The sequence below is a fragment of the Barbus barbus genome, assembly GCF_936440315.1.
Source record: "Barbus barbus genome assembly, chromosome: 28".
NCBI lineage: Eukaryota > Metazoa > Chordata > Actinopteri > Cypriniformes > Cyprinidae > Barbus > Barbus barbus.
This window is the reverse complement of record NC_136756.1, coordinates 772,807-784,992: the sequence shown is the minus strand read 5'-3', so window position 1 is coordinate 784,992 and position 12,186 is coordinate 772,807.

Below are 12,186 nucleotides of genomic sequence, written 5' to 3'. Positions count from 1 at the left end.
ATATTGTAAGATAACAAATATAAGAATTTTTTGAAGTGCATTGGGCGTCGAACCAACAAAGTTTCCCTTTTGGAAAACACTAAAAAGTGTCCTAGAATTTCTTGCTGCGTCACAGCATATGCAAATCAATCAATCCTTGTCTGTCCATTATAAATAAATATAAATAGTTGAAAATCCATCGTGAAATCATGATCTTATAACAAATATGCCTTAAAACAGACAAAAAGTGAATGAATATTTAAGTTTAAGGCATATTTAAGAGTATTTCAATTCACTGATGTTTCAATGTGGTGTTATTCAATGTCTTCTGTGTATTAAATTATAATAGTCAGTATGAATGTGGAGTTAAATACTGTAGAAGATTGCTGATGTTAAGAAATCCTTCTCAAAGTGGTCCTGAAGTGCCAAGACGTGGCTCTGGCTTGAGTTAGGTATCTAAGAATCCAGAAATCAGAACAGGTCTGATCTCGGTTAGGCACTGGCACACATTTCAAAGGCCCGCTTCAGTCCCAACTCCAAAAAAGAACCCCCTCCAACAGCACCTCCACATGTTTTATTTGTTCCCATTGTTCTAAATGTTGTCTCATAGAGTCTGTGTCCTGTATCTCCTCCAAACAGGTGTATATTTATTGGTCTGATGTTGTTTTAATATTGTGTATATGTATATTTATGTATTTAAAACCATCATGATAAAAAATCAGTAATATATTTATTAGTGCAATTTAAGCAATCATGATTAAGTAATATATTCTATTAACTCTCACAAGTCCCCACATGTCCATCAAGTGGTAAAACGTTATATTGTGCATCTCTATCTACCCCATGACCTTTTGACCCCTGTATTATATTTTAAAGACTGAAATTGTTGTTACTAAACAGAATACTTTTTCTTGAGTTAATTAAATGTACAAAATGAATGTAATTAGCAAAACAGGGCCACAACACCAAGGGTTCACCGTGTCAGGGCTGGGACGCCGAGGGCCCACCACCCAAGGGCTGCAAAATCAAGGTGCACGCCAACCAGGTGCACCCCAATCAGGTGTTCTCCTGCCAGGGGTATTCGCCCAAGGTCTACCATCTCTAGGTGTAAGGTTTGAGGTGGGTGAATTCATTAGGTCTACCATCTCTAGGTGTAAGGTTTGAGGTGGGTGAATTCATTAGGTCTACCAACTCTAGGTGTCAGGTTTGAGGTGGGTGAATTCATTAGGTCTACCAACTCTAGGTGTCAGGTTTGGGGTGGGTGAATCCATTAGGTCCACTAAATCTAGGTGTAAGATTTGGGATGATAAGTTTCGTCAATTCCAGTGGCTTTAGGTGTTAGGTGTATGGGGGTGTACACCATAAAATAGGGTGTCTTTAGGTGTCAGGTGTGACGGGTTACATGCATAAAATTTTGGGACTTGAGGTTTAGGAGGAGAATGGGTACACGATTAATAATCAGGGTGTTACTTGGGGCCTGCTGGGTCATGCCAGCAGACACACCTGAACTCCATAAGAATTCTTATCATTATTGTGTGATTTTAAAGATAAGAGACACAGACCCTAAGGTCTCCAACACACTGACCAAAAGAAAAAAAAGGAAAAACCAGACTTAGAAGAAAAATAACCATAAAAATGATTAAAATAGAAAGATGGACAGTAAGGTTACGCTTCGTTGAGGCCTCTGGGGTAGAGAGAGTCCAATTTTTTAATCCAGACCCTCTCCGCCCTGAGCCTCTCCGAGAGCGTCCAAAAGGGGTTCGACTCCAATCCTGAAACTCTGAGGGCATCTAGGCCATGTATTAAAAAATGTCTAACTACATATCGTCTCTTTTCAATTTTATTCCGAATGTTATACGAATGCTGATAGATTCTAAGTAACAATTGGTTCTTTGTCTGCCCCACATATTGTTTGTGGCATTTGGAACAAGATATGAGATAGACACAGTTTGAGACATGTGCTGACATGTTTCTCTGCACTTGGAAGAGTTGTTTGTTGGTTTTATTCTGGACCATTCTTTTGCCCACAAAGTGCTTATAAACCCCAGATTTACTCACTTTACAGGATGTTGTGATTTTACTAGAAACCAAGGTATCCAATAAGTTCTTGTTTCGTTTGTAAGCCGCTATCGGTCTATGTTTGGCCAGAAATTTAGTTGGTTCCATGAATTTGGTGAAATTTTCCTTGGTTGCTCTATTTAATTGAGTACTTTGTTGTGAATAGAAGGAAACTAATGGTATGATTTTGTTTCTAATCTGTGTTTCCTTGGTTGGATTAGTCACAAAGTTAGTGAAGGCCCTAAGCACACTCCTCAAATAGCTTCTCGAGTACCCTCGCTTCTTCAAAGCTTTAAAGAGGATTCCTACAGCAATCTTAAACTCAGATGTTTGTGAGCATATTCTATGAAAGCGAAGAAGCTGTGATTTAAGAATTCCTTTAAAAGTATGCTTAGGGTGGTAACTGGCTCTGTGTAATAATGAGTGAGTGTCTGTGGGCTTAAAATACACTTTGTAGTCCAACTGATTGGTCATTTCAAATTTGGGTCCTTTGTAGGTGATGACATCAAGAAAATTAACTGAATTTTCATCAATTTCGTATTTTATCCTGATGGATTTTTGATGACGGTTCAGATGATCAGCAAATTCAATAAACTCCTCCTTACCGTATGTCCAGATGCCCCAGATGTCATCCAAAAATCTAAAATACGAGAAGGGCTGGAGATGAAAAGAGGACACCGCAGTTTGTTCCCAATGGGCCATATAGATATTGGCGTAAGAAGGGGCGAACTTCTTGCCCATGGCCGTCCCCTTAGTTTGTAAATAAAATTTAGAGCCAAATTCAAAATCGTTTTTAGTCAAATTAATTTCTAGTAGTTTTAAAATAAAATCATCGGGTCTTTTCACGTCAGGATATTTGTTCATGCAATCTCTCACGGCAGCCATACCGACTCCGGTCTCTATATTGGTGTACAAACTGTCGATGTCCATGGTGAAGAGAAATGAATTAGATGGGAGAATAAGATTTTTGGTTTTAGAGATAAAATCATAGGTGTCTTTTAGGTAACTACCATGACGTTGCGAAATGGGACTAAGGAAATACTCAATATATTCTGCTGTAAAATAAGTCTCACTGTCGCAATCCGACACGATAGGCCTCCCAGGAGGTATTTTATGTGGTGTACTCCACTTTTCTGGTTCTTTGTGTATTTTTGGTAACAAATAAAATCTTCTTGGTCTCGGTGTACCAGAACCAGACAAGTAATCTCTCTGTTTCCCACTAATTATCTTTTTCTCATACATCTCATTTAAAATTTCTCGTACTTCCAGTATGGTTTTTGGATAAATTGGTTCTGTGAGAGAGCAATAGTGCTCTGTCACAGAAAGTTGCCTTTTTCCTTCCCAAAGATAATCTGTTTTACTCATGATGACGACTGCATTACCCTTGTCAGCTGGTTTGATAACGATGTCACAATTGTTTTTAAGTTCATGAATTGCTTTTCTCTCACTTTTACTCAAATTCTGTCTTTCTAGAAGGCCCCAATTCAGGTGTTGATACGCATACCGATCTGCTCTAATTAGAGAAACCACCTGGGGTGGCAAACTAGACAAGGCAGGTGTCCAATCAGAATTATGAGTAAAAGGAGTTCTTTTTTTCTCACTTTTTTTGCCTTCAAAAAAGGCGTCTAATTTAATACGCCTATGATAGGCCTGTAGGCTCTGCAATAATTCTAATTTTTGTGTTTTGACGTTATCGGGGACCATAACAAAGGAAAGGCCTTTCTTCAAGATCGCCCGCTGTCCAGTTGTCAAGACGAGCGGGGACAAATTAACGATAAGTTTTTCTTGACTACCTATTGGGTTGACGGCGTCGGCAAGTTTAGCGACCGAACCCAATGTTCTAACATGTATCTGCCCGTTGCAGCTGTCCAGTGCAAGTTATCGCTTTCGACCTGAAACTGGGCAACGGGCAACAATTGGAGAAAGTTGAGACTGTCCTTGATGTACTTGTTTATGTCCTCAAGGTATCTTTGTTCATCAATCGGAAGCAAGTCACAATAATTGATCATCGGAACTACGATCTCGGTATGCGGTAATCGGGTTCTGGCTACTCTGTAAGCCCTCTGTATCTCTTTGTTCGTTGAAGTAAAACATCTCTGAGATCGGTTATTTAATCCAAACGACAACAACAACACTTCCGGTTCCATCGCGATTGTGGCTTTTTCTATGAGATTGCCCGCGTGTTGGAACTTCGCGCCCGGGAAGCTGTCTATTTGAAGATCAGAGATGTTGAAGGCCGGGATCCTGGAAACGTTAGAATCCCCGATTATCACATACCTTTTCTTTAGGTTCAAGCTCCAGTCAATTTGTTTACGGTCTGTGTTTATGTGACGGTATGGTCTGCCGACCGATTTTGGTGTCGGTGGAGCTATTATTGTGATTTGCTTCTGAGGTGTTTGTTCTATCTGCAGTGATTGGGTTGTGCGTTCCTCTTCTATGGGTCGCATAACAATCTTCTGTCCCTCTTCCTTTTCCACCACCTTTGTGGGTGTGATACGTGCTAAAGAGCTAACAGAATACTCAGAAATTTGATAGTCCAGAGAATCATCAGAAGAAAAAAGAGGAAGGCTCTGAATTCTAGAAGAAGAAGAAGAAGAAGAAGGGAGTGACTTTTTAGTCTCTTCAACCTTAGATGTGCTGGGAACAACGTTAGACGTGCTCGGACCAGCCTCAGTATGTGTACGTTTTGGTTCTTCTGAAACGACAATCTTTTCGTCTCTTTTCAAAATTCCTTCCTGAACCAAAATGTCAGTAATCTCCTTATAACGTTTCAGCTGTTCCTCATTAAAATCCTCCGTAAATGTCCTTTTCGTAACCTCTTGTGTATCAGTAACCTCTGTGGCCATGTCTGTGGCCAGATCTTGAGGTTCCTGATCCACATCAATCTCCTCTGCAAGAATTCTGCGTCTTGCACGTTGCAGTGGAGATCTTTGAGGTAAGGCTGGGGTGGGCTGTATGCCCGGTTTGGGCACCAGAGGGGGAAACTCCTGATCAAACGACCAGTCAGACCTATTAGGTGGGGGACTGGATGGAGTTCTTACATCCTCCCACCTTCTAGGTGATGTCTGTACCTCTACATGTATGTGAGAAGTATCTTTTTTGGGTCTGACAACCAAAGGTGCGTGTGTGTGCATGTCTGGTTCGACCAAGAGAGCTTTGGGAGGTTCTATTTTGGTAGCTTGTCTCTGATCTTTCTCCTGTTGTTTTCTATCGTACTCGTTACAAGTCTCTGCCGTGAATAGAGCCTCGGCTCTCTCAAAAACTTCAGAGTTAATTCTCCTCCCAAAGTTCTTTGTGGCCCAATTGGTGGCCGTCTGAAAGGCTTGGAACCAATGGGCTTGGTCTGTACGCTCTTTTAGTTCCACCAGCGTACTATCAATCAGTTTCTCGTAGTGTTCCTCCAAAATGACCTGAGCATTTGTTGACCATTTTTGTGCATTGTCCTCTAACAACTTTTTCACCGTGTCGTTAGGCATTGCTGGTTTAATGGAATTGGTCAACAATTTAGTCAGTCTTTTGAAGGTCACTGGACTGTTGTTAGTTACTTTGGTTGTGACCTTCTCTAGGTGATGGACCAGCCTTATCAAATCATACATAAGTTTCATGGCCGTCCTCAACCTGGGTGAAGCTGGAGTGTAATTCGATTTAATGTTAGTTTGTTCTTGAAAATATCTCTGAGGTCCCCCCCTATCTTTCTGTCTTTTCTTGGGGAACGGACGGTAAACTCTATCCCTTTGTCTTTCCACTCTCTCGGGTGGTTGTTCGGTTCTGATGTCTCTGCCAGCTTGGTAAGCATCCGAGATTGTGTTATGTCCCCTGTTGGAAGAGGAGTGGGAGGATTCGATATGTGTGTCTCTTTGACTATATGTATGGGGACGGGCAGATTGTAAATTGCGTCTCTCATCTTCTTCTTCTTGAACATACGAGTCACATTCGATTTCATCCTCCCCATAGAATTCTCCTCCTCTCTCTTCCATCATGAATCGACTGCGCACCCTCTTCTTGTTTTTTCTCTTGGGTTTTCTTTTTGGAAAATCATCTTCAAAATGGTCATAAGAGAGTGGTGCGTGTGAATTTTGTCTGGGCAAAGATCTGATTTTTCTATCGTCTAAAGCCTCTCTGTATGTTTGTTGTCTTTTGTATTTAGAATTTACAAACTCTCGGTTGTCAGGAAAATAATCGATCTGTTTGTTTGGAAAATATCTGTTTTCCCTTATTTCCCCCCTCGAGTTTGTCCTACGAGTTTCTCTGCCTCGTGGAATTGTGTCATTTTCATAAGACCATTTGTTTTTCTGAGTGGTGTAATTATTTGGATCATAATAACGATAATCAATTTGATAATCGTCATTATTCCAGCGGTCATGTCGGTGAGCCCGTACACGGGCTGTTTGTTTATGATTTGCGTCGTACGAGAGACGTGGACGGTTATTCTCGTCGCGGAAAAAGGATTCCCCTCTCTCCCTCCATCCCTCCCGACGTGGGCTAGTAGCACGTAGACGTGCTGTTGGGTTTCTTGAGGTGTAACGCGGTTCTTCGTCAGATGGAAAAGACGCGAATCTCACGCGCAGCCTCGGTGTTTGTCTGTATCTCTCTCCTACTCTCGCCATTACAGTGTTTCTTTGTTACAAAGTGAATGGATTCTTCGAAATAACGACGTTAATTGCAAATCGCGACGTTTCGAAGTATACAACTTCTTCTTCAGGCTATTGCTGTAACGTCGTCAGGCTAGAATGTATCAGATGTAAGCTAGAGTAACTGCTATCTCGAGTGCAAGTGAGCAAATGACTGTCTGTGTCCGCCTCTCTGTTACGCTGTCACAGAGGGCGGCGGCTTCTGACGTCATCCTCATTCAGAGCACATATACAGTCAATTTAATGAAGAAAACTCGCAAATAAAACATGAAAATGATCAGCTTTGGGTCAAACAATCCTCCCATTGTTTCTCAAAGACTTTTATCTGTCCCCCCATCCTTTCCTAACCCTGTAGGATTTTGTTTATCGTGTTTTTGACGCCAAAGTAATGTTTGTTTGTAAATAACTCGCGAGCTCCTTCATCAAAACACTCCAGACTTCCAAATATTGTAAGATAACAAATATAAGAATTTTTTGAAGTGCATTGGGCGTCGAACCAACAAAGTTTCCCTTTTGGAAAACACTAAAAAGTGTCCTAGAATTTCTTGCTGCGTCACAGCATATGCAAATCAATCAATCCTTGTCTGTCCATTATAAATAAATATAAATAGTTGAAAATCCATCGTGAAATCATGATCTTATAACAAATATGCCTTAAAACAGACAAAAAGTGAATGAATATTTAAGTTTAAGGCATATTTAAGAGTATTTCAATTCACTGATGTTTCAATGTGGTGTTATTCAATGTCTTCTGTGTATTAAATTATAATAGTCAGTATGAATGTGGAGTTAAATACTGTAGAAGATTGCTGATGTTAAGAAATCCTTCTCAAAGTGGTCCTGAAGTGCCAAGACGTGGCTCTGGCTTGAGTTAGGTATCTAAGAATCCAGAAATCAGAACAGGTCTGATCTCGGTTAGGCACTGGCACACATTTCAAAGGCCCGCTTCAGTCCCAACTCCAAAAAAGAACCCCCTCCAACAGCACCTCCACATGTTTTATTTGTTCCCATTGTTCTAAATGTTGTCTCATAGAGTCTGTGTCCTGTATCTCCTCCAAACAGGTGTATATTTATTGGTCTGATGTTGTTTTAATATTGTGTATATGTATATTTATGTATTTAAAACCATCATGATAAAAAATCAGTAATATATTTATTAGTGCAATTTAAGCAATCATGATTAAGTAATATATTCTATTAACTCTCACAAGTCCCCACATGTCCATCAAGTGGTAAAACGTTATATTGTGCATCTCTATCTACCCCATGACCTTTTGACCCCTGTATTATATTTTAAAGACTGAAATTGTTGTTACTAAACAGAATACTTTTTCTTGAGTTAATTAAATGTACAAAATGAATGTAATTAGCAAAACAGGGCCACAACACCAAGGGTTCACCGTGTCAGGGCTGGGACGCCGAGGGCCCACCACCCAAGGGCTGCAAAATCAAGGTGCACGCCAACCAGGTGCACCCCAATCAGGTGTTCTCCTGCCAGGGGTATTCGCCCAAGGTCTACCATCTCTAGGTGTAAGGTTTGAGGTGGGTGAATTCATTAGGTCTACCATCTCTAGGTGTAAGGTTTGAGGTGGGTGAATTCATTAGGTCTACCAACTCTAGGTGTCAGGTTTGAGGTGGGTGAATTCATTAGGTCTACCAACTCTAGGTGTCAGGTTTGGGGTGGGTGAATCCATTAGGTCCACTAAATCTAGGTGTAAGATTTGGGATGATAAGTTTCGTCAATTCCAGTGGCTTTAGGTGTTAGGTGTATGGGGGTGTACACCATAAAATAGGGTGTCTTTAGGTGTCAGGTGTGACGGGTTACATGCATAAAATTTTGGGACTTGAGGTTTAGGAGGAGAATGGGTACACGATTAATAATCAGGGTGTTACTTGGGGCCTGCTGGGTCATGCCAGCAGACACACCTGAACTCCATAAGAATTCTTATCATTATTGTGTGATTTTAAAGATAAGAGACACAGACCCTAAGGTCTCCAACACACTGACCAAAAGAAAAAAAAGGAAAAACCAGACTTAGAAGAAAAATAACCATAAAAATGATTAAAATAGAAAGATGGACAGTAAGGTTACGCTTCGTTGAGGCCTCTGGGGTAGAGAGAGTCCAATTTTTTAATCCAGACCCTCTCCGCCCTGAGCCTCTCCGAGAGCGTCCAAAAGGGGTTCGACTCCAATCCTGAAACTCTGAGGGCATCTAGGCCATGTATTAAAAAATGTCTAACTACATATCGTCTCTTTTCAATTTTATTCCGAATGTTATACGAATGCTGATAGATTCTAAGTAACAATTGGTTCTTTGTCTGCCCCACATATTGTTTGTGGCATTTGGAACAAGATATGAGATAGACACAGTTTGAGACATGTGCTGACATGTTTCTCTGCACTTGGAAGAGTTGTTTGTTGGTTTTATTCTGGACCATTCTTTTGCCCACAAAGTGCTTATAAACCCCAGATTTACTCACTTTACAGGATGTTGTGATTTTACTAGAAACCAAGGTATCCAATAAGTTCTTGTTTCGTTTGTAAGCCGCTATCGGTCTATGTTTGGCCAGAAATTTAGTTGGTTCCATGAATTTGGTGAAATTTTCCTTGGTTGCTCTATTTAATTGAGTACTTTGTTGTGAATAGAAGGAAACTAATGGTATGATTTTGTTTCTAATCTGTGTTTCCTTGGTTGGATTAGTCACAAAGTTAGTGAAGGCCCTAAGCACACTCCTCAAATAGCTTCTCGAGTACCCTCGCTTCTTCAAAGCTTTAAAGAGGATTCCTACAGCAATCTTAAACTCAGATGTTTGTGAGCATATTCTATGAAAGCGAAGAAGCTGTGATTTAAGAATTCCTTTAAAAGTATGCTTAGGGTGGTAACTGGCTCTGTGTAATAATGAGTGAGTGTCTGTGGGCTTAAAATACACTTTGTAGTCCAACTGATTGGTCATTTCAAATTTGGGTCCTTTGTAGGTGATGACATCAAGAAAATTAACTGAATTTTCATCAATTTCGTATTTTATCCTGATGGATTTTTGATGACGGTTCAGATGATCAGCAAATTCAATAAACTCCTCCTTACCGTATGTCCAGATGCCCCAGATGTCATCCAAAAATCTAAAATACGAGAAGGGCTGGAGATGAAAAGAGGACACCGCAGTTTGTTCCCAATGGGCCATATAGATATTGGCGTAAGAAGGGGCGAACTTCTTGCCCATGGCCGTCCCCTTAGTTTGTAAATAAAATTTAGAGCCAAATTCAAAATCGTTTTTAGTCAAATTAATTTCTAGTAGTTTTAAAATAAAATCATCGGGTCTTTTCACGTCAGGATATTTGTTCATGCAATCTCTCACGGCAGCCATACCGACTCCGGTCTCTATATTGGTGTACAAACTGTCGATGTCCATGGTGAAGAGAAATGAATTAGATGGGAGAATAAGATTTTTGGTTTTAGAGATAAAATCATAGGTGTCTTTTAGGTAACTACCATGACGTTGCGAAATGGGACTAAGGAAATACTCAATATATTCTGCTGTAAAATAAGTCTCACTGTCGCAATCCGACACGATAGGCCTCCCAGGAGGTATTTTATGTGGTGTACTCCACTTTTCTGGTTCTTTGTGTATTTTTGGTAACAAATAAAATCTTCTTGGTCTCGGTGTACCAGAACCAGACAAGTAATCTCTCTGTTTCCCACTAATTATCTTTTTCTCATACATCTCATTTAAAATTTCTCGTACTTCCAGTATGGTTTTTGGATAAATTGGTTCTGTGAGAGAGCAATAGTGCTCTGTCACAGAAAGTTGCCTTTTTCCTTCCCAAAGATAATCTGTTTTACTCATGATGACGACTGCATTACCCTTGTCAGCTGGTTTGATAACGATGTCACAATTGTTTTTAAGTTCATGAATTGCTTTTCTCTCACTTTTACTCAAATTCTGTCTTTCTAGAAGGCCCCAATTCAGGTGTTGATACGCATACCGATCTGCTCTAATTAGAGAAACCACCTGGGGTGGCAAACTAGACAAGGCAGGTGTCCAATCAGAATTATGAGTAAAAGGAGTTCTTTTTTTCTCACTTTTTTTGCCTTCAAAAAAGGCGTCTAATTTAATACGCCTATGATAGGCCTGTAGGCTCTGCAATAATTCTAATTTTTGTGTTTTGACGTTATCGGGGACCATAACAAAGGAAAGGCCTTTCTTCAAGATCGCCCGCTGTCCAGTTGTCAAGACGAGCGGGGACAAATTAACGATAAGTTTTTCTTGACTACCTATTGGGTTGACGGCGTCGGCAAGTTTAGCGACCGAACCCAATGTTCTAACATGTATCTGCCCGTTGCAGCTGTCCAGTGCAAGTTATCGCTTTCGACCTGAAACTGGGCAACGGGCAACAATTGGAGAAAGTTGAGACTGTCCTTGATGTACTTGTTTATGTCCTCAAGGTATCTTTGTTCATCAATCGGAAGCAAGTCACAATAATTGATCATCGGAACTACGATCTCGGTATGCGGTAATCGGGTTCTGGCTACTCTGTAAGCCCTCTGTATCTCTTTGTTCGTTGAAGTAAAACATCTCTGAGATCGGTTATTTAATCCAAACGACAACAACAACACTTCCGGTTCCATCGCGATTGTGGCTTTTTCTATGAGATTGCCCGCGTGTTGGAACTTCGCGCCCGGGAAGCTGTCTATTTGAAGATCAGAGATGTTGAAGGCCGGGATCCTGGAAACGTTAGAATCCCCGATTATCACATACCTTTTCTTTAGGTTCAAGCTCCAGTCAATTTGTTTACGGTCTGTGTTTATGTGACGGTATGGTCTGCCGACCGATTTTGGTGTCGGTGGAGCTATTATTGTGATTTGCTTCTGAGGTGTTTGTTCTATCTGCAGTGATTGGGTTGTGCGTTCCTCTTCTATGGGTCGCATAACAATCTTCTGTCCCTCTTCCTTTTCCACCACCTTTGTGGGTGTGATACGTGCTAAAGAGCTAACAGAATACTCAGAAATTTGATAGTCCAGAGAATCATCAGAAGAAAAAAGAGGAAGGCTCTGAATTCTAGAAGAAGAAGAAGAAGAAGAAGAAGGGAGTGACTTTTTAGTCTCTTCAACCTTAGATGTGCTGGGAACAACGTTAGACGTGCTCGGACCAGCCTCAGTATGTGTACGTTTTGGTTCTTCTGAAACGACAACTTTTTCGTCTCTTTTCAAAATTCCTTCCTGAACCAAAATGTCAGTAATCTCCTTATAACGTTTCAGCTGTTCCTCATTAAAATCCTCCGTAAATGTCCTTTTCGTAACCTCTTGTGTATCAGTAACCTCTGTGGCCATGTCTGTGGCCAGATCTTGAGGTTCCTGATCCACATCAATCTCCTCTGCAAGAATTCTGCGTCTTGCACGTTGCAGTGGAGATCTTTGAGGTAAGGCTGGGGTGGGCTGTATGCCCGGTTTGGGCACCAGAGGGGGAAACTCCTGATCAAACGACCAGTCAGACCTATTAGGTGGGGGACTGGATGGAG